We start from the raw sequence: 25796 nt of genomic DNA, 5'->3' as shown, positions 1-25796 counted from the left end.
GATGACATAATGAATAGTGATGATGACATAATGAATAGTGATGATGACATAATGAATGTGTATATGCATTAATCAAAAAGAAATTGTATGTATATGTGCAGTTATGTGTAGCTGCCTTACTGAAGGAAGCGTTGGGTCTGGAAAAAGAGCCGCTTTTGGACAGGTCCCACCGGACCCTCCAACCCAAACCCAAGCCTGGTGATCGTCCACGAGCCATTGTGTGCAGATTTTAACGAGGTCAGACGCCAACTTCGTGGCATTGTCGGCATGTGGTCGGATTCATCCAGCGCGACTTCGCATCACATACAACGGTGTTGAGAAGGACTTTGTTTCTGCGGATGAAGCCAGCGACTATGTCAAAACTTTGATTTCTGGGTGAGCTCTAGTAGCTTTTCAGATTTTTGTTCTATTATTCCTTAGTTTGTGGACTCACCAGCCTTATTTATCTACATGTTCAGTATTTTTTTTCAGTAGATTTTCAGGTTTTCCTTTAATCTTACTGTATGTGATTAACATAATATATGTATTTTGTATTTTGTACTTCAGATATGATCAGCACTACCTCATTTTATGCTTTCTCCATCTGATAGTACAGGACTGAGGGCCTACTATTATTTGTCATTTTGCATGTTTACGTGCTTTACTATATTCATGTGCATACTGTTAAACAGTGTTGAGATCGGCGGGAGTTTTTTTTCTCTCTTACCTTTGTCTATTCTGCATGGTCTCCGGGTTGTTCAACGCTATTGTGGACAACTTTTGGTTATTGTGGGAAACACTGCTGTCTCCTTTGTTCTATGGTTATATGGGGACTTTGGGTGTATTTGTGTTTGGGGGTATGTTGGGGGGTGGGTGTTCCACCCCGGCTCTCTATGACCATTTTCATTTTTTTATGTTATTTTTTTATTTAAATGGTTAATGGCATTATAGATCCCAGCATGGCTGGGTCAGGCACACCTCTCAGATTTATCAGTGTGAATATCAGAGGTATGGGGAATCCTGTTAAGCGATCTAAGGTTTTTGCGCACTTGAAACGTTTAAACTCTGATATAGTATTCTTGCAGGAGACTCACCTTCGCGTCAAAGATCACCGTAGGTTACATTGCCCTTGGGTGGCTCAAGTTTTCCACTCAAATTTTAATTCAAAAGCTAGAGGAGTCGCCATTTTAGTTTTTTTCATTTTAGCAAAAAAGTTCAGTTCTCATCCATTGATGTTGTTGCGGATAGGAATGGCAGATACCTCATGGTTGCTGGTACTTTTTCACAAAAGAGGGTTTTGTTTGTAAATGTAAATGCCCCAAACTTCGATAATGTTGAATTCGCTAACAGATTGCTGAGTAACATTCCCTTCTTGAATACACACCTGCTGATCTTCGGTGTGGATCTAATTTGTGTTTTTGACCCAATCTTGGATCGTTCTAATCCTCGAAATCTGACTCAATCTGCTATGTCTATGACATTCTCTGATTTTATGAAACGGAATGGTCTTGTTGATCCATGGAGATCTCGTAACCCCACCATTAAAAAATTGTCTTTCTTTTCCCAGGTGCATCATTCACATTCTAGGAATGATTACTTTTTTATTGACAGTAGGCTTAATGCAGGTGTAATTTCCTCTGACTATTTAGGTATTGTAATATCTGACCATTCACCTTTATTATTAGATATGCAACTTTCTACCTATAAACGTAGCCCACCTCTTTGGAGATTTAACTCTCTTCTATTGGCAGACAAAGAATTTTGCGAACTTATTTCAAATTCTATTGATGAGTTCTTGTCTTTCAATCAAAATGTATGTATGCAGTTATTAAAAAGAAAGTTGATGTGTATATGCATTAATAAAAAAGAAAGTTGATGTGTATATGCATTAATATCAAAGAAAGTTGATGTGTATATACATTAATATCAAAGAAAGTTGATGTGTATATGCACATTTATTAAACGTCATGTTATTTTAAGCATGCAATTGATATGGGTTGATCAGAAATTGTTATATTTATTGCTGATTTGAAAACTATTTACATGACAGCATTGAGCTTCAGATCGATGGTGTTGTCATGGTAACAAACAAACTATATACAGAACCTTTTGCAACATGAATACAACACATGCGGTTGCAATTATGAGTAAAATGTAATGAAAAGAGTTTTCATACTCAATATAACTTTCTTTTTTTAACTTTTAATTTTTTATGATCATTGTGACTTTTTTTTTTGGTTCTTTTTTATTTTTTTATTCGACACCAGGTATGTGTGAGTGTGTGTGTGTGAGTAAGAGAGAGACACAGAGAGAGAGAGAGAGAGAGAGAAGAGAGAGAGGGGGCGGGGGCAGCTGGCAGTTAAAAAAAAAAAAAATCTCCGATGGCAGAGAAGCAACGGGAGTTGCATTTAAACCAAGCAGCATGTCTGAAACCCACGTTCACCAGAAATCTACTGGTTACTATGTAAGGACTACAAACCCCACGTTCACCAGAAATCTACTGGTTACTATGTAAGGACTACAAACCCACGTTCACCAGAAATCTACTGGTTACTATGTAAGGACTACAAACCCCACGTTCACCAGAAATCTACTGGTTACTATGTAAGGACTACAAACCCCACGTTCACCAGAAATTTACTGGTTACTATGTAAGGACTACAAACCCACGTTCACCAGAAATCTACTGGTTACTATGTAAGGACTACAACCCCACGTTCACCAGAAATCTACTGGTTACTATGTAAGGACTACAACCCCACGTTCACCAGAAATCTACTGGTTCTATGTAAGACTACAAACCCCACGTTCACCAAAATCTACTGGTTACTATGTAAGGACTACAACCCCACGTTCACCAGAAATCTACTGGTTACTATGTAAGGACTACAAACCCCACGTTCACCAAAATCTACTGGTTACTATGTAAGGACTACAAACCGAAGTTAAAAACAAACCTGAAGCTGAAGAAACCCTAAACGTTAACGGAACAGATCCGCAGACCGAATTGACTGACGGAGCAGGAGAGAGCGAGAGAGAGAGCGAGAGAGAGCGCATTTCTCCATGTTCTGTGTGTGTGTGATTGATCCGAGCGGGTTTGTAGGCGGGGGGGGGCGCTGTGATTATCACAGAACGCTGCGCGGCCAGTTGAGGAGTTTTATTCAATCCGAGCACGGATATTGACTCATATTACTCGGATAATACTTGTACTCGGCAAAAGTGCTTTAACCGTACCGGATACTCGTTTCAGCCGGATACTCGGATCACCCCTAGTGTATATGCAGTAATATAAAAGAAAGTTGATGACATAATGAATTGTGATGATGACATAATGAATAGTGATGATGACATAATGAATGGTGATGATGAATCAAAAAGAAAGTTGATGTGTATATGCAGTAATGTAAAAGAAAGTTGATGTGTATATGCACAAATCTAAACCCCACGCATCGACCCGGTATTGCAGCGTCACCGGGAACGGTGCACCCATCTTCTGTCTTCTGGAAAAACAATTAACGATGCACGTGGAGCTGCCCGTTGCCAAACTGTCAACGGACCTGAAGAGACATGGCTGGCAGATTTTACCGCCAGAAATTGTCCTAAAAACTGAATGATCTGTGAAACCTCGTTGGGTTCCTGGTATCAAAACGTTGTTATAATACTTGACAAGATAAAGCCATACAAAGTGTAGCAAGATTTGCACTTTTGATTGGCAGAAAAACAGCAAGGACAAAATATTGGCCCTGTGACAATGGGGGAATAGGTGAGGCCTTGGATTTGGAAAGCGGCACACCAAGTGAGAATTAACGCGAGGGTTGGTACTGGGAAGTAGTAATATACTGGGAATTGCTAAGTAGCAGCTGTTATGTCCTTTTAATGAAAAAGAAAGTTGATGTGTTTATGCATAAATCAAAAAGAAAGTTGATGTCATAATGAATTGTGATGATGACATAATGAATAGTGATGATGACATAATGAATGGTGATGATAAATCAAAAAGAAAGTTGATGTGTATATGCCTTAATCTAAAAGAAAGTTGATGTGTATATGCAATAATCAAAAAGAAAGTTGATTTGTATTTGCATTGATCTAAAAGAAAGTTGATGTCATAATGAATTTTGATGATGACAAAAGGAATGGTGATGGTATAATAAAAAGAAAGTTGATGTGTATATGCATAAATAAAAAGAAAGTTGATGTGTATATGCATAAATCTAAAAGAAAGTTGATGTGTATATGCATAAATCTAAAAGAAAGTTGATGTGTATATGCACGAATGTAAATTCCACGCATCGACCCGGTATTGCAGCGTCACCGGGAACGGTGCACCCATCTTCTGTCTTGTGGAAAAACAATTAACGATGCACGTGGAGCTGCCCGTTGCCCAAACTGTCAACGGACCTGAAGAGACATGGCTGGCAGATTTTACCGCCAGAAATTGTCCTAAAAACTGAATGATCTGTGAAACCTCGTTGGGTTCCTGGTATCAAAACGTTGTTATAATACTTGACAAGATAAAGCCATACAAAATAACATATAATAGTTTGTTTAAAAACAAAATTAACTTAACATTAAACCTGTAAGCTCACTTGAAACTAGATGGGGAAAGTTGATAGGTTGATCTTTTTACCCTGTGCTGTGGCTTAAAAACAGGTTCCACTGAGATCTGAACTCAGATCACTGGATTCAGAGTCCAGAGTGCTAACCATTACAACATGGAACCTTTTGGAGTGTTGCAAGGGTTTGCTAGGCAGTTTCTTTCATAATATCCACATGTGTGATATTAAAAGCACACAACAATCACAAAGCAGATTAAAAAGCAAAAATTACTGGCTAATATTTGATTTTAGAGACATATATTAGGTCTATATATAGGGGCATCTTTCTGCAGACCTTCATTGGCTAAATAGCAATTCCCATACCGGGAGTTGAACCCAGGCCACCTGGGTCAAAATCAGGAATCCTAACCACTAGACCATATGGGACTGACTACATATTAATAACAGGGATTTCATAAATCAATTCATAGTCTGGCTGGAAATAGGCCTTCTCTTGAACGTGAATGAAGAAGCTTCTTAAGTAAGTTTTATCTTGAAGCTTTTGAGTGTTCTTTAGGTTTTTATCTGCTTTAACTATTACCGGACAGCGGGGGCACGGAGCAGAGCAGAGCGGCCGTTAGGGAGGAATCCTCCTTCGTGTCCAGCTCCATTTTTAACTGGCGGTAAAAAACTTAACGTTGGAACTTTATGACAGGACGAATAAATCCATCAAATCAAGTCCCCAATAATCAGCATGTGGCCTTGTTTTATTTCAGGTAGTCAGCATGGAGCTGTTCCACATTCCCAGACATTTAAAACGAGTCAATCATTGGCGTTATTCTACGAGTCAGATGAATAAATCAGCTGTTTGCTATTTGAGCTGCTCTGTTTCCTGCTGCTCCGTCATTCTTTAGTGTCCTCTGGAAACAGGTTGCTGTCCTTTATGTTTCTTTTGGATGACATCATCAGTGTCTTTACTTTAGTCTGAAGAAACTCCAACAGATTTAAAACCACATGCAGTCACAGAAAATACAAACAGGGAATAGAAAATATCAGACAAAGAATATGTAATGAAAAGTCCCCAAAGTAGGAAAATATAATGTTAATCTACCAAACAGCAATAACTGGAGAGCATCCAATTAAACATGGCCGACTTCCAGTATGTCGGTAAGGAAGAGAGGAATGTTTGGACATATTACAGATTCATTTTATTTTTATTTAACCTTTATTTAACCAGGAACAATCCCATTGAGCTACAGTAACTCTTCTTCCAGGGAGTCCTGCAAAGACCGGCGGCAATAAGTTTCATAAAACATAAAAGACAGGACACAATGGTTCCATACTACACCACAAATCTCTATAGATACTACAACACAAACAAGACATTACACTTAACTTAAGCTAATCCATACATGCAACTAAAAGCAAGTTCCACTGGGATTTGAACTCAGAGCCCTGGATTCAGAGTCCAGAGTGCTAACCATTACACCATGGAACCTGCAAAAATTTTGCAAGGGTTTGCTTGTCAATTTCTTTCATAATATTCACATGTGTGATATTAAAGGCACACAACAATCACAATGAAGATGAAAAAGCAACAATTATTGGCCAACTAAGTCATTTAGTTAGCTAAGCGTTCAGAGGATGTGGGAAAAAGCAAGTCAAGAACAGGTTTTGAAGGACTTGCCACAGACAGTGAATACAGCAGTAGATATGTCTACTGTGTACAAACACATGGTAACTTTACATGTGTTTACAATAAAAATGCTCACAAAACACTGTACTTGCATTTGCGTTTCTTGCGCACATTCATGTTCTCTTAAATGTAAAGAACATGGCAAACTGTTATGGATCCATCAAAGATGCTTATAAGTCCTACCTCAGAGCTCTACTCGGCATGTCTGACCACAACTCTGTTCATTTGGTTCCGTCTAACAAACCGGCCCTGAAGAGAAACAAGCCGAAACAAAAGTTAGTTCCGGTTTGGTCAGATGAATCAATCCAGTGTCTACAGGAATGCTACTGCTGCACTGACTGGGATCTATTCAAAAACAAATGTAAGGACATTGATGAGCTCAAAGAGACTGTTTCTGCATACATCCCCTTCTGTGAGGACTTAGTCATCCCTCGTAAATCCATATACATATGTCCAAATAATATACCATGAGTCTCCAAATCTGTCAAAAGCATAATTAGTCAACGAAATATTAGCTTCAACCAAGGAAATATTAGCTTCAACCAAGGTTACATGACTGTCAGTTTTTATTAACGTTGCCCCAACGCTTAAAAACAAGAACAGGCTGCAATGTATAGTTAAGGTGCGTGGCGAGAATTCTCACAACCCTCTGACTGACTTAAACTCTGTATATGAGACAAGGTCCCTCAAGAAGGCCCAATAAGTCCTGGAAGACCCTAGTCACCCCCTGAACAGCTGCTTCATCTTGTTGCCGTCTGGACAAGGACAAACAGACACAAAAACTCTTTTGTCCCTGCTGCTACAGGCTTTTTTAATAAGTCAATGTGAGGTATGGACTTCCGTGTAGTACGTATTTATTTTATTTCTAGATGTATGGCTGTTGTCTTGTATAACCTGTGTGTTATTAATGTTACATGGTGCTGCACAACAAATTGCCCCCCGGGGATAATAAAGACTCCTTGAACCTTGAAGGGCAACTGGACTTGGTAAAAAGGTTCTCCGCAGAAGTTTTGTCTCTCATCCAAGAGACTACTTTAGTTGGTTTTTTTACACATAAAGGTTTGGACACAGAGCCCACTCCCCCACCCATATCTGACAATTGAAAGCTGTGGGGAAAGGGGGGTTCCAAAGCTAATAGACCATTCAACAAGCAATTCTGATGCACTATACTGGCCCATTCAGGATGAACACCGTATACTCTGACTGCAGCAACACAAGTTCAAATTTCAGTGATACCTAATTTTTATGGTGATTACGAGACTCAATGCAAAGTGTGTATCCCCCATGTAACTCAAAGCCTATCACTTCCAGTCAATACTGTCAAATGTGGAGATCCTTCAAGCTTCAACCAGGTGACTCCTCAACATGCCTCCACCAATGTACTGTTTTCAGTTTAAATGGCGAAGGACATTAAACCTGTAAGCTCACTTTTAACTAAATGTGGAAAGTTGAAAGGTTGATTTTTTTCACCTATACTGTGGCTTAAAACACATTCCACCGAGATTTGCACTTAGATCGCTGGATTCAGAGTCCAAAGTGCTAACCATTACACCATGGAACCTTTAAAAGTGTTGCAAGTGTTTGCTAGACAGTTTCTTTCATAATATCCACATAATATTGATATGATATGATATTGAAGGCACACAACAATCACAACAAAGATGAAAAAGCAACAATTATTGGCCAACTTAAGTCATTTAGTTAGCTAAGCATTCAGATGATGTGGGAAAAGGCAAGTCAAGAAGAAGTTTTCCAAAAGTAGAATGGGAGCCAGAGCGTTCCTCTCCTGTGGAACCAGGTTCCAGTTTGGGTTCAGGAGGCAGACACCATCTCCACATGTAAGAGTAGGCTTAAGACTTTCCTCTTTGATAAATCCTATAGGTAGGGCTGGCTTGGGTGAGTCCTGAACCATCCCTTAGTTGTGCTGCTATAGGCCTAGACTGCCAGGGGACTTCCCATGATGCACTAGGTACCTCTCTCTTCCTCCTTCTCTCCATCTGTATGCAACCTCATATGCCTTTGAGATACAAGAACTTCTTCACTTGCGTAAATGGCCTATTTGTGCAAACAAAAGGTGGAATCAGATGATCTTGGGTGTAGGGTTTGGTGATTTTATTACCCCTAAAGTGTCTGCCGGTGCTTAGCATTATTAGCACCACACTCAAACCATCTGAGCTAACCGGCCTGCTTTTTAAGTGTTTGAAAAAGAAAAATTTCCAAAAACAAACCAGGCGAAATCAAGCAAAATTGGGCGAGTTCTGGATGGGTTACCTGGTTGTGTATGGTTTGTAGGGACTGCATATGTTTTCGGCCTTGCAAAAAAGACAAGGAAAGCATAGCTATCCATGTCCAAACCAAGATGCTACATGCTCCCATTCTGTTTCTGGAGGTAGACAGGAATTTCAAACCACGGAGGGACTTGAACCCTCAATCTTCTGATCCGAAGTCAGACGCCTTGTCCATTAGGCCACGTGGTTGCAAGAAAACGTATTATTTCCAAATGAGAATTGCCATGGTTTATCTGAAATTCAGGAGCGAGGTAACATTTTAAAAAAAGGCAGACTAATTAGGTGGCCAGTTAGCTTTTGTTGAAGGAAATAGATTGAATGCAAGGCACATCAGTTACCTGTGACTCATATTTGCACTTACTGAGCAGACAACCTTACAACTGTATGTTTTTGGCCTTGCTACAAAAGACATGGAAAGCAGAGCTATAGAGATTGAGACTTGTTTTGCGCTAATGGCCAATTTGTGCATAAAAAAGGTGGATACAGATGCTCTTGGGTGTAGGATTTGGCGATTTTAGTACCCCTAAAGTGTCTGCCGGTGCTTAGCATTTTTAGCACCACACTCAAACAATCTGAGCTAACCGGCCTGCTTTTTAACTGTTTAAAAAGAACAGATGTCCAGAAACAATTAAGGCCAAATTGAACAAAATTGTCCGAGTTCTGGATGAGCTGGATTAGTTGTACACTTTGGCAATTCTGAACACTTTCAGACACTGTTGTATCATGTAAGTAACATGCACAAGTCTTTAAAAAGAAATGTGGCTGTTTTTCATGCAGGTTTGCATCATAACAATGCGGGTGCTATCTCTAAATGAACAATGGCCAACCTACATCCATCTTGTTAGCACCCAAATCTCTGTGCTGATCTCCCTGCTTGAATGGCAAGTCATCTGGTGGATTTTTCCCGTCAAGAGGAAGCGGATCAAGAGGGAGAGTTGTTTTATTGTACTCACCAGCAATAAAGTTTATTTGTCCACAAATTGCATTAGGTTATCAACGTTTTCAGCGAAAAAGAATACCACAGCTCAAGTCCCTGGTAAGGCAACAGCTTGATTGTATGATATGTAAAAAGTGCTTGCTAACGTCATCTGTCATGCAGGTTTGCAGGATGTTCACAGTCTGCTAGTGGCCATGATGAGTTGGGACTTTGATCTTTTTAACCGTTTTGGTCAATTTAGCCAATTTTCAACCAGTTTGTGCAATAACATTTGGTGTTCTCAGGCATTGTGCAAATTATGGTCTACCCTCCTGCTTTCCAGAAGACCGTGATCATGGCAACAGCTTAATGGTCTTCATTTACTTAAACTTCAATCTGTAGTTCAGGAGATTATTTTTTCCACAGCCAGTAGTTTTAGAAGCCTGGGTAGCTCAGTCGGTAGAGTATCAGACTTTTAATCTGAGGGTCCAGGGTTCAAGTCCCTGTTCAGGTGTAGAGTTGCACATTCTGCTAGATGAGTTGTCCATTTGACATGCCTGTATGGACATGGACCAATTCAGACACTATCATATCATGTGGTCCATGCACAAGTCTTTAAAAAGAATTGTGACTGTTTTTCAAGCAGGTTTGTATCATAACAATGTTGCTGGTAAGTCTAAATGAACAATGGGCAACCTACATCCATCTTGCTAGCACCCACATCTCTGTACTCATCTCCCTTCTTGGATAGTATGTCCAAGGACATACCACATATGTTCTATCACCCTTTTCATTGGTTTGCTACCACTCTTAAATAATTCCTTTCATTGTATCAATCTCAGAAATAACCAAAGAATGACAAATTCCATTCATGTGCTTGTGCCAGTGTTCAACCACCTGTCACTATATTTTCAGCAGCAGTAGTGTTTTTTTGTTTTTTAAAACACCTGCCCCATGTGAGGGTTGAACTCATGACTTTCAGATTATGAGACTGACGCGCTGCCTACCGCGCCAACGAGGCTATGAAAGGCATTGCAATGGTTCGCAAAATTTCAGAAAAACTTACAATTTGGTCATCAATCTTAATAAAAACTATGTATGTGGAAACCTATGTACTCACACAAAGGCTAAAATTGACCCTAGATGCTTTGTCATGACCCCATGAAAAGGGGAGACAAAAGACTGTGTGCAAAGGTTGTATACATGTATGCATGGTGTATGCATGGATGAGTGTGAGGTATGGTGTCAGTGATTTATGCTGGACAGTGTAAAACTAACAAAGATGAGCGGGAGAGGTGCTAGACTGAGAGCACCTCTAGGGCAATCACAGATGCACAACCAATAATAAAACACTACTGAGTGAATGAGTTCAGAAAATGAAGACCATTGTTCAGAAAGCTTAATGAAGCTTCATTTGACCATAACTATTAACCACTTTAACCTGGTAAAAGGTATGAGGTACTCATGCATAGCTAGCCAGTGATTTACCTCCTGTAGATGGTGGTCGGCATGCCAACGAGGCTTGGAAATTTGCAGATGGTGATTCAGAGGAGATGTAACAGTTTAAAGTTTAAAGTAACTTAATTTTCTAGATTGTCCGCCTACAGTGCCAACGAGCACTCTTCTCTAATATTACCGGGTATGCAATAGCTATTCAACTTTAGAAGGCATTGTTGATCTCAGAAACAACGATAGACAGTACCATCTTATCACAACGCCCATGTTTGTGTTCCTTCAAAGTTTGCAAAAACATTCATCTGAACTCGCAAATCAATTGATGAGATTTTGGAGGTCAAAGGTTCAATGTCAAGGTGACTGTGTCCTCATGTCTGTCCATCCGATTCTTGTGAATGCAATATCTCTGGACGCCTAGAGGGAAGCACTTTAAATTTAAAATACATAACCACTAGGAGTCGCGGATGAACTGATTTCGATTTTGGAGGTCAAAGGTCAAGGTTACTGTTTCATTACGTCTCCTGAACTGTATATGTATTTCTCCTGAACTGGTGATGGGGATGCTCTGGGGATGTAAAACCCCAGTGGCCTAATGGATAAGGCACTGGCCTCCTAAGCCAGGGATTGTGGGTTCAAGTCCCATCTGGGGTGAATTTCAGCAGTGTGAGGAGTGAGAAGTGTCATGAGGCATCTGACCCAGGATTGAAACCATCCTCTGATTTCCAGGGTGAAATGATACAACTGCTGCTACTGTTGACAGCCCATGAAAAGTGGCAAGTCATGTTCTGGCAGATTAAAAAATTGACATACAGGATCCTGTAGTAATACTGACTTTCCAGTGATGTGGTTGGGCTGTTTACAGGTCTTGATCATATTCATCGGTTGCATGGACGGGACATCAATACACCGGTTCTATCACCTGGTCGCTGTCTTGTCTTTGTCGTTCGACGACTATTTGAGCTCACACCTAAACGCACCCGAAGCATCTCAGCCTAAAATCACGCTGCACCTCAAAGATCTCTCAAGCACTCCCAGCTGTGCTTTTGTAGAAGAGCGCCTAGTTTTCTTTTAGCTTGGGAAAAGGCTTTAGCAGGTTGCTTTAGCAGGTAAACAGATTGCACCATTGTGCTACTCATTAGTGTGTCCACTTCAGTTATGTATTGAAGCACATCCTTAGAGCTAATGGCCCTCATTTATTAACCTAACGTACGACAGGCTTCACGTGAGATTCATGAAACGTTGTATCACACCAATCAGATCGTACATTGATAAATGCAGCAGCTGGAAACGATCATAATTAAAATGATCACACCCCATTATATTCTCGGTTTTGAGGCATCGCCGCTACTATTTACGACATGGACAGACGTAATCCGGCTAAGAAGAGGCATTTTTCAGAGGTGGAGATTGCAAACCCTGACATCTCAGGTGCTCTGGTGCAGCCACCTACCACCAGGACCAGGAGCAGCCGGCTACCACCAGGCCCAGGAGAATATGCCACCTAAGAAAAATGCAACCCTACCCGATGAGGTTGAGGAGATAAAGAAATCTCTGGACTTCTTGTCGGCGGAGATTTCTTCTGTTGCAGTGCAGTGCAACAGAAGAAAAATCATAGATCTGATGAGTAAAATACAAACGCTAAACGGGCAAAACGTGGAGAAGATTGCTTTTCTGAAACTTGAGTTGCTGACCTCGAGCAATGCAATGTGATTATCAGCGGCCTGAGAACCAAACAACGGAACTATGCCAGGGTGGCCGCAGACGCTGGATACACCACTGCTAGGCTGAGGGAAGCTCTCGAGGAGGAGAAGGAGACGCTGGAACAACATGTGATTTGCTTTTTGGACAGCAAAGGCATTTATGTTGATAGCAGGGACATTGAGGATTGTCATACTCTGCCGAGCAAAAACAAACGGCCACTCCATTGGTAATAATCCGGTTCACCAACAGAAAGAAAAAGTCCGCACTTCTCAGACAAGGAAGGAAATTAAAAGGCATCCAAGTTTACATCAACAAACACCTCACCAAGAAAAATGCTGATATTGCCAAGAAAGCACTCATACTCGGAAAACAAAACAAGATCCAGGCAACATGAGCAAGAAATTGTAAAATATACATCAAACTTCACGGGTTGACGCCTGAGGCAGCAAAAGAGATTGAAGTGATTCTCATCAGGGACAACACCGAGCTGGATAAGTTTGAAGAAGGAATGAATCAAGAGCAACATAGGTCTACATAAGGTAACTGCATACAAACTGAATTGGACGTATCAAACACAATCATCATGGCAAACTTGGACAGAAACTTCTCTGTTACATATAATCAACTGAAGTTTCAAACTTTCAAATACACAGAACATAAACCACAAGACATTGAAAACAACATTGACCAAGATAATAATTTCTACAGTGGTTCTCACTGCCAGTGTGAATATTACACAGTTAAACCTGTAAGCTTACTGTAAACTAGATGTGGAAAGTTGAAAGGTTGATCTTTTTTACCTGTGGTGTGGCTTAAAAACCAGGTTCCACCGAGATTTGAACTCAGATCGCTGGATTCAAAGTCCAGAGTGCTAACCATTACACCATGGAACCTTTAAAAGTGTTGCAAGGGTTTGTTAACTAAAATGGACTAGTCTATACACACAACATATATACATACTCTAAACAGAACAATACAGAGGCCGTCAGAGATGGCAAAAGTGCTCACTGCCCGTGCTCAAGTAGAAGAAGAGATAATTGTGTTAACAAATACTCTGGTAAAAGTAGAAGTACTGATTTAACTTCTTTACTCAAGTAAAAGTACCAAAGTACAGGCTTAGCAATATACTTAAAATATAAAAGTAAAAGTAGCCTTATGAATGACAAAGCTACCTGGACCAGACACATGTCACTAGAGAGCACACTGAGAAACTACAGTAGACATGGAGAAAAGACTCTTTATTCTTTATTCTTTATATGCCGTTGCCTACATTTTAAATGGCCGTCTGCCAATAGGCCTAAAACATATATAAACATATAGCTTATTTATATTGACAGAGACTGGGACTCCAGGTTAATAAGATTCTGACCGAGTAGCAAGACATGAATTCAAGTGTGATTTTGTGAGAAGTCTGTGTATGTTCCAATTTAATTAGATTACATTTTGTAATGGTAACTCCAGGGAAATTATTTGAAATTTAGTGAGGACTAGATTAGAACTGGATTTAAAGCTGATTGTGGTTTCCAACTTCGGCCCAGGTGTGTCTGTTAAAACACAGATGGAGACAACTTCTCTCTGTTGATTTATTACAATCAATCATCAGTATAAACATGGGAGGGGGGGGGGCAGCTCTGCTATGAATGTGTGTGTGGTAATAAATGAAATAAACAACTTTGTAAAGGCTACAATACACAATGTATAGGAATCATATATGCTAGTAAATAAAAACAATAAACCAACTACTAATTACATTATCTTAATGAGCAAGGACGTTCAACAATCGCCATTATATCGAATCAACAGCCAGGTGTAACCTAGCCAACAGTAGAAGAACGTAAACAAGCTAACTTTTAAATGTACCAGAACTACAGACCAATACAACAACAGGCTTAAATGAACTGACAACATCAGTTCTATGACTTACAGTTCTCAAAGACGCACACACATTCTCAGCTGATTATCCTCCAGACAGCTAGTCTCTTTTTCTTTTCTCTCACTTTTGTCTCCGTGTGCCGTGCGCGCCTGCTCGTGGTGTGAGGTGCATGTCCGCGCTATTCTCCGACATGGACTCCAAATCACACCTGATAGACAACCTTTAGTACAAAACTAAAGTAACAAGCCAATTTTGTAAAATGTAGGGAGTAGAAAGTACCGATATTCGAGTAGAAGTAAAAAGTCGCCCAAAAAATAAATAGTAAAGTAAAAATACCTGAAAATTCAACTGGAGTACAGTAATGAAGTATTTGTGTTTTGTTACTTCCCATCTCTGATGAACGTAAAGATTAATATTTACATGGTTTGCAGGACTGTACCTTCTAATAGAGGTAAGGCCACTTGGGTTATCTTTGGGCTGCTCTATGGTCTTCTGCAGAAGGACAAATCCCAGAGTTGGCTCACTCCGGGTTATTTAAGCAACAAACGTCCCTGGGTGGACTTGAACCACCATCCTTTCGGTTAACAGCCGACTGCGCTGACCTATTGCGCCACAGAGACTGCACCTGTCTGATGTTTTATGAGCGGGAGCTCGATCTTTAAGCCACAAGCATTTGCTTTATGGCTTGTTGAGGTTGAGCTGCACATGTCTGCTTATCAGGCTATTTTCCTGTTACTCAGAAATTGGGGAAGCTGACTCATGCTGAAATGTAGAAGCTGGACGTGCATTGCATTTTTCTTACATGTCAATTGAAATCTGACTTTGAATTCAAATACTTGGCATCCAAGAAAGTTCTGGAACTGATGATGTATCAGTCATTTTGCTGGTGGTTTCTTGGTCACAGGAACAAGCTTGATCATTTACATACAGTTGCACGCCACCTTACATCTTACGACCAAGATGGCGGCGCGAGTACATTGCGAGGCTCGCGGTCTCTCCAGATTCTGCAATTTTGCGGTATTTTTCTTCCTCATTTCGGGTCTGTTCGTACAGAACAGTTGTGCCTTTACATCGTACAACCGACGTGAGCTTTTGGACATTGGTTTGCAAATTTCCGACAGTTTTACGGACAATCTTCGACTCCTTCCTGAGATCGCCAGAAGACCCGAGGCTACGCACTCTGCCCGGCCGGGCGGAAGTGCACGCAGGCGGCGTCGAGATCGTAAACAAAGGCGGGGGAAGCGCGCAGGACTAAGAACTAAGCTAAATTTAACACCACACCGGCTCTCTTTACCCAGCATTTTCCTTGCCAATGTACGGTCGCTGATGAACAAAATGGAGGAGATCCGACTCAGCATTACACACAGTATGAGACTTTTGAACTGTAATGTCATAATCTTCACGGAAACATGGTTAAACAGCGCAATACAGGACAATGCTATCGAGCTAGCGGGACGCCACACATTCCGGGCGGATAGAACACTAGATGGCTCAGGCAAGACCAGAGGTGGTGGTCTGTGCATTTACATTAACAAAGCTTGGTGCACAAACTCTGCTATTGTTGGGAGACATTGTTCAGCTAACCTTGAGTTTCTCATGGTTAAATGTAGACCGTTCTATCTACCACGGGAGTTCACTTGTACGATTATCACTGCAGCCTATATTCCCCCGGACGCTGACGCCAAGTTTGCGATGAAAGAACTTCACGCAGCCATCAGTAAACAACAGACCGTTCACCCGGAAGCTGCGTTTATTGTTGCTGGTGATTTTAATCATTCAACTTGAAGTCAGTGCTACCAAAATTTCACCAGCATGTTCTTGTCACACCAGAGGAAACAAAACTTTAGACCATGTTTACACAAACATGGCTGGAGCCTACGTCGCGACACCCCTCCCCCACCTGGGACAGTCAGATCACCTTTCTTTGTTCCTCACCCCCAAATATGCACCTCTCATCAACCGCGTGAAGCCATCAGTGAAGACCATCAAGGTGTGGCCTGCAGGAGCAGATTTATCACTTCAGGAAAGGTTCTACACACAGACTGGAGTATGTTTTGCTACTCAAGCCACCAGTGGCTCTCACACGGACATTGACTGCTACACCTCCTCTGTACTGGATTATATTAACACCACCATAGACACTGTTACAACCCAGAAGCAGATCACCACATACCCAAATCAGAAGCCATGGATGAACAGGAAAGTGCGACTCCTATTGAAGACACGCAATACTGCCTTCAGATCAGGAGACGCACAGGCCTATAGCACATCCAGGGCAAATCTGAAAAGGGGCATTAAAGAGGCCAAGCACTGCTACAAGCTGAAGATAGAGGGACACTTCTCCAACGCTGACCCTCGACGCATGTGGCAGGGCATTCAGGCCATCAGTGACTACAAACCCACTCACTCCACACCCACAGCCACTGATGTCAACTTCCTGAACGAGCTTAATGACTTTTATGCTCGCTTTGAAAGAGACAACAGAGAAACTGCCACCAAGCTCAAACCCTCAGATGACCACCCCCCATCACACTCTCCTCCACAGATGTCTGCAAGGCACTGAGCAGGATCAGCACGCACAAGGCTGCTGGACCGGATACCATCCCTGGACGTGTACTCAGGGCATGTGCGGAGCAGCTTGCTGGAGTTTTTACAGACATCTTCAACCTGTCTCTTGCCCAAGCAGCTGTACCAACATGCTTAAATGCACTTCCATTGTGCCAGTGCCAAAAACACTCCAGCCCGAAGTGCCTTAACGACTACCGCCCTGTAGCACTCACACCCTTGTAATGAAGTGCTTGAGCGGCTGGTCCTGGCACACTAAAAGACTTGCTACCATCAACATTGGACTCACACCAGTTTGCCTACCGTAGCAATAGGAGCACAGAGGATGCGGTTTCCATGGCACTGCACTCTGTGCTCACACATCTGGACAATAAGAACACTTATGCACGAATACTGTTTGTTGACTTCAGCTCAGCATTCACACTGTCATCCCGGCCAGTTAATAGCCAAACTTGGAGACCTGGGCATCAACACCCCCACGTGCAATGGATTTTGGACTTTTCTCACCAACAGACCCCAGAATGTTCGATCAGGCTCCAACTGCTCCACGTCCATCACACTCAACACTGGTGTACCACAGGGCTGTGTGCTGAGCCCGTTTCTCTACTCCCTCTTCACCTCCGACTGCAAGCCTGTGTACGAATCTAATTCCATCATCAAGTTTGCGGACGACATACGGTGATTGGTCTCATCAGCAACAACGATGAGATGCCTATAGGAAGAGATCCAGCACCTGGCCACATGGTGCACTGAAAATAACCAGCTCCTCAACACCACCAAAAACCAAGGAGCTCATCGTGGACTTCAGAAAGGAGCCAAGAGGCACGCACGACACCATCCACATCGATGGAATGGCTGTTGAGCGTGTCTCCAGTTTCAAGTTTCTGGGGATCCACATCTCGGCGGACATGTCCTGGTCAACCAACACCTCCTGCCTGGTCAAGAAGGCTCACCAGCGCCTCTTCTTCCTGAGGACACTGAGGAAGAATCACCTTTCCTCAACTATCCTGGTGAACTTCTATCGCTGTGCAATAGAAAGCATCCTGACAACTGTGCAACAGTGTGGTATGGGAGCGTTCTGTGGCAGAGCGCAAGGCACTGCAGCGGTGGTGAAAACCGCCCAGCGCATCACCAGGACTCCACTACCCGCCATCGAGCACATCCAGAAGAAACGCTGTCTGCATCGAGCTCGCAGCATCCTGAAGGACTCCTCTCACCCAGCCCACAGACTGTTTTCTCTCCTGCCCTCCGGCAGGCGTTTCAGGGTCCTCCGGACCAGGACCAGCAGACTAAAGAACAGTTTTTTCCCCAGAGCTGTCTCTTTATTGAACTCCGTTCCTCATTGATCCCACTCTCCTCATATATTGACAGACTCTCCTCTACCTCCTCACACCTGCCTCCATTTTGTTATCTGCAATATTATAATGTTCACCTGCACTGCTGACTGTTACTATAGTAACGACTGTTTACATCGGCATCTTTTTGCACTACTTACATTTCAATTTGCACTGCTGTTTATTTACAGTACCAATTGTTTACATTTGCATCTGCACTACCGTACTTTAACTGTAATATGCAATTACTTTCCACTGCACTTTAATTCGGATAGTTTCTGCCCAAACTTTACTTTATTTGTACTACCTTTAAATCATTGTTATTCTGCTCATTTTAGCCTAACTTATTATAGCTATCTGTAAAAATTCTGTCAATAATAATAGCCGCCTATATATATATATTCATAGTACATACTCACCTGTATCTTGTAATCAAAGAAAAAAATATGCAGAATGCTATATAATAGTTTGTTTAAAAACAAAAGGAACTTTACATGTTCATGTATTGTTAAATAACTTACACATACTTCAAAGTCTATGTGTATATGTATTAATCTAAAAGAAAGTTGATGTGTATATGCATTAATCTAAAAGAAAGTTGATGTGTTTATGCATTAATCTAAAATAAAGTTGATGTGTACGTGCATTAGATTCAAGATTCAAGATTCAAGAACTTTATTTGCCATTTGTGTTTTCACGCATAGGAACTATTGTGCAGTTGTTACTCAGAGAGTCAAGTTGAGTTTATAAAGACACACAAAGCATTTACATTATAATTAAATAAAATTGCACAAAACCATGAAAAAGTACAACTAAAATTAACTACATTTGCATTCCTAAATTACAAAAAGTATAATTGCAAATGGCCCTTGGCCCCTAAAGACAGCCCCTTATAAGATACTGAAGTGCACAGTTATTATTAAATGAGTAAATAAGATGCACAGGTGTATTGCCCAGATATGTTATGTTACACAGGCCCTGAGCAGAACAGTTCATTTTGTTTTGGCCAAAAGTCTCACTGCAGCTAGAAAGAAGCTCTTAAAAAAACGTGTTCTCTTTGTGATAATGCTGTGCGCTCGCCTGTGCCTGAGATTATATGTACAATTTTTGTGTGTGAGAAGTCGGTGAGCTGGATATGATGTGTCCCTAATAATTCTCTCTCTATCTAAAAGAAAGTTGACGTGTATATGCATCATTCAAAACAAAAGTTGATGTGCATTTGCATCAATTAAAAAGAAAGTTGATGTGTATATGCATTAACATCAAAGAAAGTTGAAGTGTATATGCATTAATTAGAAAAAAGTTGATGTGTACATTGCATAAATGAAATAAAGTTGATGTGTATATGTAACCAGGTTCTGATCAGCCTTCAACATTACCTGTGAAAAAAGATAACCTCAAGTTCTGGGATCACTACTTAAATACTTTTAGCAATGTCCTGGTTTGAGGGATAAAGATGAAATAGATATCAAATGCACTGACATGTAATAACTAATTAGTCTTTGGCTGTAGATGAGTATTGACTTCACACAGAGAAATGAAAACACAACCGCACTGTAACTCTTTTAAAAAAAAATTATGATTTAAAATGTCCAACAATGAATTTGACACTCCACTTACTAACCAAAATGTCAGGTAATAATGATGACATATGTTCTGGCCAGAAGAAAATAAAACAAACAAACAAACAAACAAAACTACCTGTTTTCCTGCAGCAATAGTCAATTTAGTTTAGTTGTGCACAACCCAGTACCTGTTGAGCTCAGTTTAAAAAAAATGATATCCAACATTTTCCTTCAACTCCACAGGAGGGAAAAACCTCGTTGATGAGATAGTAGAAATGGAATTCCAAACTCAGGTTCATAAAGTCTAAAGTTCATAGTCCAGCCCGCTCTCCACCACGCTCTCTCTCCCGCATGGCTGGAATGGCAACACACCGCTCCTCCGTCGCACCCGCGCTGTCCCGCTCACAGTCGACACACAGTCCCTCAGTAGCCTACAGCTATGTTAACAGAAAAGGTTTCAGACGCCACCATCAAAAGAAAGAACAAAAATATTTCACTCTTCAGGATATTATTCTCGTCATCTTTCAGAGCTACGCTTTCGCTGTTTCTCCCTCTGCACCACGTTCAGAAAAGAACAGCAGCGCTGCGCAGTGGCCACCTAGTGGGCATTACCGCAACACGTTTACCACTGCTGAAAAGTGTTGAAAATTAATTAACACAAAGCGGCCTAACCTGAACTATTGTTGTCTGATTAATAAGGTGAACATAGGAAACTCATACTTTGTGTTGTGACAATTATTGATCACACTATCACATTATCCCTACTTAAGTTTTAAAGAATACAATCAAATTTAGGGTGGGTTACATATATATGACATAATGAACAGTGATGATGACATAATGAATAGTGATGATGACATAAAGAAAAGAAATTAGATTGATGTGTCTATGCATTAATCTAAAAGAAAGTTATGATGATGACATAATGAATGGTTTATATTTAATGAAAAGAAAGTTGATGTGTACATTTATAAATCAAAAAGAAAGTTGATGTGTATATGCATTAATCAAAAAGAAAGTAACTTATTATTTGTTAATGTAAATTCTGAAAAGCATAGAATTTGTCAAAGTAGCATGAAATAGGGCTGTTAGTGAGTTTGCAGGTGCACTGAACATTTCCATGGTAACAGGGAGTTCCACCAATCAGATATCTCACTGTACAAAATAGAATGTTGGCACATCAAAGGAATGCTTTTGATCCTTTAATGCGGATCAAAGGTGCTTACGATGTTCCATCTACACCAGTTAATGCATATACACATCATCTTTCTTATTGATTAAAATAATTTAATTATCCTCAGTGGGGAAATTACAATTTACACTCTGTTACTAATCACACACAGGGCTGAAATACACACTCTCAGGACCTGTTTATGCACACATGAGAGAACTGTCAGAGCGAGTGGGCTGCAAGCCTTGCACAAGTGCACCTGGCAGTGCCCACACTCCATTCTTTGGTCCGCATGGGGACTTCACATGATGGTCCCTAACCCATATGCATATATGCCTATACGTTTTATGCCTATACGTTATTTTTGATTAATACATACACACATCATCTTTCTTTTTGATTAATATAATTTAATCTATAATATTTATTGATCCCCAGTGGGGAAATTACACTCTGTGTACACTTTGTTAGTAATCACACACAGGCCTGAAATACACACACACACACGCTCAGGATCTATTCAAGCACTAATGGAGAGATGTGAGAGTGAGTGGGCTACCAGCTGGACCAGCGCCTTGAGCGGTTGGGGGGGTACCTGGCAGTTCCCAGGATGTGACGTAGCATCCAACGACACTCTGTAATTTGGTCCGCATGGGGACTTGAACTGGCGACCCTCCGGTTCCCAACGCAGCTCCCTACATGTGCCAACATTCTATTTTTTACAGTGGCATATCTGATTGTAACGGCAAATGTCAGGAAATATGGAGAGGTGCATTAAGACATCTTTTTAAAGAAGATGGACTTTTCCTTAAAGGAGAATTCCAGTCAATTTCAACACGTAGCTCTGTAGTTTGTACATTAGGAGGTCTGTCAGTGGAGAGAGAAATGAAACAATCGGTGGTGTCTACCCGTGTTATCCTCCTGCTAGAGTTAGCACCCAACAGCCTAAACAGGGACAGTTAGTTTAAACCTGTTTTAGCCTCTAAACAACCAGTCAACCTCACTGAATATCAAACTGATTTTCACATGTTCTTTTGCTGCAAAGGTCATACATGTAACTATGATACAGGACACATGGTTAGGTGTAGGATGAGCGAGTACAGCATTATCTGTATCTGTATCTGTTTACCACATGAATTATCTGTATCCGGATCCGTACTCGGACTGGGCGGGGCCTAAACCGGAAGTGGTCAGATTTAACCCGGAAGTGGGTCGGGTGGTCTTGAAATGGACGGGGCTTTAACCGGTATGTTATTTAAGCATGCAATTGATATGAGTTGATCAAAAATTGTTATATTTATTGCTGATATGAAAACTATTTACATGACAGCATCGAGCTTCAGATTGATGGTGTTGTCATGGTAACAAACAAACTATATACAGAACGTTTTTGCAACAATGAATACAACACATGCGGTTGCAATTATGAAGTAAAATGTAATGAACAAGAGTTTCATACTCAATATAACTTTTTATTTTTTAATGATCAGTGTGATTTTTTTTTGGGGTTCTTTTTATTTTTTTATTTCCACACCAGGTATATGGTGTGTGTGGTGTGTGTGTGAGTAAGAGAGAGACACAGAGAGAGAGAGGAAAGAGAGAGAGGGGGCGGGGGCAGATGCTGTTTATCATATCTGCATTGACTTTAATGAGCCAGCTGACGGTTTAAAAAAAGAATATCTCGATGGCAGAGACGCAAGGGAGTTGCATTTAAAACCAAGCAGCACGTCTGAAACCCACGTTCACCAGAAATCTACTGGTTACTATGTAAGGACTACAAACCCCACGTTCACCAGAAATCTACTGGTTACTATGTAAGGACTACAAACCCCACGTTCACCAGAAATCTACTGGTTACTATGTAAGGACTACAAACCCCACGTTCACCAGAAATCTACTGGTTACTATGTAAGGACTACAAACCGAAGTTAAAACAAACCTGAAGCTGAAGAAACCCTAAACGTAACGGACAGATCCGCAGACCGAATTGACTGACGGAGCAGGAGAGAGCGAGAGAGGAGCGAGAGAGAGCGCATTTCTCCATGTTTCTGTGTGTGTGTGATTGATCCGAGCGGTTTGTAGGCGGGGGGGGGGGGGGCGCTGTGATTATCACAGAACGCTGCGCGGCCAGTTGAGGAGTTTTATTCAATCCGAGCACGGATATTGACTCATATTACTCGGATAATACTTGTACTCGGCGAAAGTGCTTTAACCGTACCGGATACTCGTTTCAGCCGGATACTCGGATCACCCCTAGTGTATATGCAGTAATATAAAAGAAAGTTGATGTCATAATGAATTGTGATGATGACATAATGAATGGTGATGATGAATCAAAAAGAAAGTTGATGTGTATATGCAGTAATGTAAAAGAAAGTTGATGTGTATATGCACAATTCTAAACCCCACGCATCGACCCGTATTGCAGCGTCACCGGGAACGGTGCACCCATCTTCTGTCTTCTGGAAAACAATTAACGATGCACGTGGAGCTGCCCGTTGCCCCAAACTGTCAACGGACCTGAAGAGACATGACTGGCAGATTTTACCGCCAGAGAAATTGTCCTAAAAACTGAATGATCTGTGAAACCTCGTTGGGTTCCTGGTATCAAAACGTTGGTTAATACTTGACAAGATAAAGCCATACAAAAGTGTAGCAAGATTGTTTTTGATTGGCAGAAGAAAAACGCAAGGACAAAATATTGCCCGTGACAATGGGGAATAGGTGAGGCCTGGATTTTGTGGGAAAATAATACAATGACTGAGGTGGTGATGAACAGGGCACTCAGGAACGGCCACGTAAAAGCTGGCTTAAAGTATATACTGAATTAACCAAGACTAAATAAGAGTGGTGTGTGTGTGGACATATTATACATTATGCTTTGCAGCTGGGGTACGGCTAGGAGGGAGAGAACAGGAAGGGCTATCTTAGTCAGATAAGCTACAGTGAGCACGAGAAGAGGAGATGGTGAGGCCAAGGACACTGAAGTTCAGGACGGTCTGATAACTCAGAGAACAGGACATACAAACTAAGGAGGGAGTGAAAATAGCTGTCTGTGAAGTAAATGATAACTGAAAATAATAGACAGCAAGAAGGAAGAGGCAGAGCAGGGATTGTACCCCAGCAACAGTATAGCTGACCAATCAGGCCCCACAAGGGGAACCAATATAAACCTGAGCACGCTATTGTTTAAGTGCCTTTTTGGGAACCTCTGTATAGACAAGTTTCCATCAGGTCCGTGCACGTTTAACTGCCCGGAAACGCATTTCATCTGTTGACCACAAGAATAAACGCTGTGTTAATTCATCATGGAGTCAGTTGTCAGTTTATAGAAGGATTCTCCAACAAATTGGTGACCCCGGACGTGATAACGTAATTGGACAGGAGAATCCAACTGGACCTTGGCATTGTGTCCACGGTCCGGTTCAGCTCAGCCACCGCCGGACTGACATCCCGCAGCCCGTGAAGGGGACTGAGCGGCGATACTGCGATTCGTTGGTGTGATCACTGAGAGCTCTCAACAAAAAAGGTAAGCAGAAGCCTGTTTAAAATCACAATTCTGTATTGGCTGAAAACTAAATTGATGTGATCAATTTCAACTGTCGTAAGTGTTGTTTAAGCGAAAAGTATTGATTGAATGTGCTGTAATTAAAGGGATACAAACAGATGAAATGTTGGGGCATGTGATGTGATTAAACAGAGAAAAACAACTAGAGAGTTGTGAGAGAATTGTTGAATAATAGGGTGGCGGTAGGAGAGGAAAAGGGACAAATAGTCAGAGGAAAATACGTCCAGATGGTTGACGAGGTAGGAGACTGCTAAGGACAGATAGTTCAGATGAGTGATTGTGAATTGCCACCCTTGGTTCTGTGTGAACAACCTGAAAAAGAATTGCAGTTAACAGATTGTCATTGTAATATTACGAGTCCACCGCGAGTGTATTTGTGCAAAGGAGTGAGAGGTCACTTTTTAAGTTGTAAAGATTATAGAGATGTACATAAAAAAGGCTCTAGATGGAGTCTTAATGAAAAAGTTGTTTGTTGTTGCATGTGTGATTTTTGTTGTGGTTTGGTTGTTGGATTTTTTCTCACTGCTTATTTGTTGTAAAATGACACCCTTATGGTAAAGTGTTAGTAGGGCAGTGAAAAAGTATGGCAATAAAGGAGAGGAGAAAGTAGCAAAAGAGATTGTGAAAGAATGGGAGAGAGGAGGATGGATTGGGGAGAAGGGGCGCCGTCCCCGGAGAAAGTGAATGAAATAGTGAAGTATGAAAAAAGTAAGTTGGAGTATGCGGAAAGGCAGGCAGAGGAGGAAAAGAAAGAAAATGGTTTAAATTGACTAAACCAAAGCAGAAGGAGTATGAAGCGCAGAAAGAGAAATATGGGTGGGGTTGAAAATGACAAATGCATACAGAAACAATGGGATTGACAAAACAAGATGACAAAAGTTCACAAAAACTGAGACAGAAGCTGAACAGAATAAAACCGCTAGCGCAGAGAAAACCCGCTGCCCGCTGAGGCGCCCCCGCCAACAAACCCTTTTATCCAGACATAAGAAACCTAAGAATTCCGCTCCACCGCGCGTATACAGGTCCAACGGCATCAAAACCCACAGTCCAAGCCCCAGTGGTAACTGCCCATTTACAGCCAAATGCATTACAAATAGACGTACCACAGACCATTGATACCGGCATTAGAGGGCGCGTACAGGATTTA

General features: G+C 41.3%; 6 non-coding genes across 6 annotated transcripts; 2 read left to right on the top strand and 4 right to left on the bottom strand.

Annotated features, from left to right (window-relative positions):
- Positions 1–4892: 4892 nt before the first annotated feature.
- On the bottom strand, positions 4893–4964 carry trnaq-uug (transfer RNA glutamine (anticodon UUG)). Its single transcript has one exon. It is a non-coding gene; the product is annotated as a tRNA-Gln (tRNA).
- Positions 4965–8617: 3653 nt separating this feature from the next.
- On the bottom strand, positions 8618–8690 carry trnar-ucg (transfer RNA arginine (anticodon UCG)). The gene has a single exon. It is a non-coding gene; the product is annotated as a tRNA-Arg (tRNA).
- A 1168-nt stretch (positions 8691–9858) lies between these two features.
- trnak-uuu (transfer RNA lysine (anticodon UUU)) lies at positions 9859–9931 on the top strand. The gene has a single exon. It is a non-coding gene; the product is annotated as a tRNA-Lys (tRNA).
- Positions 9932–11450: 1519 nt separating this feature from the next.
- On the top strand, positions 11451–11523 carry trnar-ccu (transfer RNA arginine (anticodon CCU)). Its single transcript has one exon. It is a non-coding gene; the product is annotated as a tRNA-Arg (tRNA).
- A 1871-nt stretch (positions 11524–13394) lies between these two features.
- On the bottom strand, positions 13395–13466 carry trnaq-uug (transfer RNA glutamine (anticodon UUG)). Its single transcript has one exon. It is a non-coding gene; the product is annotated as a tRNA-Gln (tRNA).
- A 1526-nt stretch (positions 13467–14992) lies between these two features.
- Positions 14993–15066, bottom strand: trnan-guu (transfer RNA asparagine (anticodon GUU)). The gene has a single exon. It is a non-coding gene; the product is annotated as a tRNA-Asn (tRNA).
- Between the last annotated feature and the right edge of the window lie 10730 nt (positions 15067–25796).

Source organism: Etheostoma spectabile, unplaced genomic scaffold (assembly GCF_008692095.1).
Source record: "Etheostoma spectabile isolate EspeVRDwgs_2016 unplaced genomic scaffold, UIUC_Espe_1.0 scaffold00006385, whole genome shotgun sequence".
Classification (NCBI taxonomy): Eukaryota; Metazoa; Chordata; class Actinopteri; order Perciformes; family Percidae; genus Etheostoma; species Etheostoma spectabile.
Note: the sequence above shows the minus strand (reverse complement) of the source record. Positions and strands in the feature narration are given on the sequence as shown.